Here is a 3495-nt window from a genome sequence, read left to right on the forward strand (position 1 = left end):
AGGAGAAGGCAAAAGAGGAACACAGTTATAAAGAATAAAATAACAATAAATACGTACCTATCAATAATCACTTATATAGAAATGGCTTAAATGCTTCAATAAAAAGACATAGGGTAGTTGATTGGGTAAGAAAACAAGACCCATATATATGTTGTCTACAAGAGACCAACTTCAGAATGAAAAATACATACAGACTAAAAATAAAGGGATAGAAGATCCAGTAGTCATCCTATCTAATAAAAGAGTAATTTTCATGCAAATGGAAAATTTTTTTAAAAGTTGAGGTAGCAATATTTATATCTGGCAAAGTATTTATTATAGACTTTAAAATAAAGGCTATAGTAAGAGACAAAGAAGGACACTACATAATGATAGATTATGAGAAATCCAACAAGAGGATATAATCCTTGTAAACAATTATGCACCCAACATAGGAATACCTAAATATATAAAGCAAATCTTAATGGGCATAAGGGGAGAGAGGAACAGTAATACAATCATAGTAGGGGATATTAACACACCATTAACATCAGTGAATATGTCTTCCAGACATAAAATCAATAAGAAAATAGCAGTCTTAAATGACAATCTAGATCAGTTAGATTAAATGATATCTTCAGAGCATTTTACCCCAAAGAAGCAGAATATACATTCTTTTCAAGTGCACATGAAACATTTTCTAGGATAGAGCTCATGTTAGGAAACAAAACAAGTCTCAGTAAATTTAAGAAGATTGAAATCAAATCTTCTCTGACTTCAATGGCATGAAGTCAAAAAACCAATCATAAGAAAAAAACCAAAAACACATAAAGAAATGTAAGCTAAATAACGTTACTAAACAATGAATGGGTTAACCATGAGATCAAGGAAGAAATCAAAAGATACTTCAAAACAAACAAAAAGAGAACACAACAACCCAAAATCAATGGGACACAATGAAAGCAGCCCTAAGAGGGAAGTTCATAGCATTACAGGCCTACCTCAAGAAACAAGAAAAAATCTCAAATAAACAATCTAACTTTACACATGAAGGAACTAGAAAAATAACCACAAACAAAGCTCAAAGTGAGTAGAAGGAGGAAACAAAGATCAGAGCAGAAATAAATGAAATAGATTCAAAAATATATATACAAGAGATCAATAAAACCAAGAGCTGGTTCTTTGAAAAGATAAACAAGACAGACAGACCTTTAACAAAACTCATCAAGAAAAAGAGAGGACCCAAATAAATTAAATCAGAAATGAAAGAGGAGATGTAGCAACTGACCCCATGGAAACGCAAGGGATTGTAAGAAAATATTACAAACAACTATATGCCAACAAATTGGACAATCTTTTTTTTTTTTTAAATATATTTTATTGATTTTTACAGAGACGAAGGGAGAGGGATAGAGAGTTAGAAACATCAATGAGAGAGAAACATCGATCAGCCGCCTCCTGCACACTCCCCACTGGGGATGTGCCCACAACCAAGGTACATGTCCTTGACCGGAGTCGAACCTGGGACCCTTGAGTCTGCAGGCCAACACTCTATCCACTGAGCCAAACCGGCCAGGGCCAAATTGGACAATCTTGATGAAATTGTTAAATTCCTAGAAACATACAATCTTCCAAAACTGAATCAGGAAGAATCAAAGAATCTGAATAGACCAATTACAACTAATGAAATCAAAGCAGTAATAAAAAAAAGTTCTCAACAAACAAAAGTCTTGAGCTGGATGGCTTCAAGGTAAATCTACCAAACATTCAAAGAAGAACCAACACCTATTCTTCTCAAATTATTCCAAAAAATTCAAAAGGAAGGAAGACTCCCAGGCTCATTGTACAAAGCCAGAATTATCCTCATTTCAGAACCAGATAGGACACTAGAAAGAAAGAAGGTTATAGGCCAATATCCCTGATGAACATAGATGCTAAAATCCTCAACAAAATATTAGCATAACAGATCCAACAATATATTTAAAATATCATACACCATGATCAAGTGGGCTTTATTCTGAGGATTCAAGGTGGGTACAATATCTGCAAATCAATAAATGTGATAAACCACATAAACAAAATGAAGGATTTAAAAAAATCTCGTGATCATATCAATAGATGCAAAAAAAGCATTTGTTAAAATCCAGTACTCATCCTATCTAATAAAAGAGTAATATGCAAATTAACCGTCACTCCCTCACTCCCTTACTCTGTCACAAAAATGGCAGCGGCCACAGAGCTGGAGCGAGCAGGAGGCTTGGGTTGCCCCAGCGATGAGGAAGCCAAACTTCCTGCCTGTCCTGGCCGGCCCTGAGCTCCACTCAAGGCTACAAAGTTTCAATTATAGAAGATAAATAAATCCTAGATACTTGCTTCCAGCTGTCCTGGCCTCCGCTCAAGGAGGGGCTCAGAGCCTCAGTTGCCAGGCTGGCAACTGAGGCTTCCAGCTAGACCAAGGCTACAAAGTTTCAATTATAGAAGTTAAATAAATCCCAGATACCTGCTTCCAGCCCGCAGGCGTGGCCAGCCAGAAAACAGCCCTCAGCCCCACATCCAGGCTGGCAGGCACCCCAGCGGGACCCCCCCAACCCTGAAGGGGCTGTGGCCAGCCTGAAAACAGCCCTGGGCCCCTCACCCAGGCTGGCCAAACCTCCATGGGGTGAGGGTCCCCACTGGGGGGCTTGACCAGCCTGTAAACAGCCATCAGCCCCTCACCCAGGCTGGCCAGGCACCCCAGCAGGACCCCACCCTGATCCAGGACACCCTTCAGGGCAAACCAGCCAGCCCCCACCCATGCACCAGGCCTCTATCCTATATAATAATCCTATATAATAAAAGGGTAATATGCAAATTGACCCTAACAGCAGAACAACTGGGAATGACTGGTCACTATGACACACACTGACCACCAGGGGGCAGATGCTCAATGTAGGAGATGCCCCCTGGTGGTCAGTGCACTCCCACAGAGGGAGCTCTGCTCAGCCACAAGACAGGCTGACGGCTGCCAGTACAGTGGTGGTGGCAGGAGCCTCTCCCGCCTCCTCAGCAGCACTAAGGATGTGCAACTGCAGCTTAGGCCTGCTCCCTGCTGGCAAATGGACATCCTCTGAGGGTTCCCAGGCTGCCAGAGGGATGTCTGACTGCCAGCCTAGGCCTGATCCCCCAGGGAGCGGGACTAAGCCAGCAGGTGGACATCCCCCGAGCGGTCCCAGACTGCGAGAGGGCACAGGCCGGGCTAAGGGACCCCTCTGAGTGCACAAATTTTTGTGCACCAGGCCTCTAATTTATGATAAAAATTCTCAGGAAAGTTGGAATAAAGGGAACATACCTCAACATAATAAAGGCCATATCTGACAAACCCACAGCCAACATCATATTCAAGGGGCAAAAATATAAAGCATTTTACTTAAGATCAGGAACAAGACAGGGATGTCTACTTTCACCACTCTTATTCAACATAGTATTAGAAGTCCTGGTCCCAGCAATCAGACAAGAAGAAATAAAAGGCATCCAAAT

Source organism: Myotis myotis, unplaced genomic scaffold, assembly GCF_014108235.1.
Source record: "Myotis myotis isolate mMyoMyo1 unplaced genomic scaffold, mMyoMyo1.p scaffold_m19_p_3, whole genome shotgun sequence".
NCBI classification, from domain to species: Eukaryota; Metazoa; Chordata; class Mammalia; order Chiroptera; family Vespertilionidae; genus Myotis; species Myotis myotis.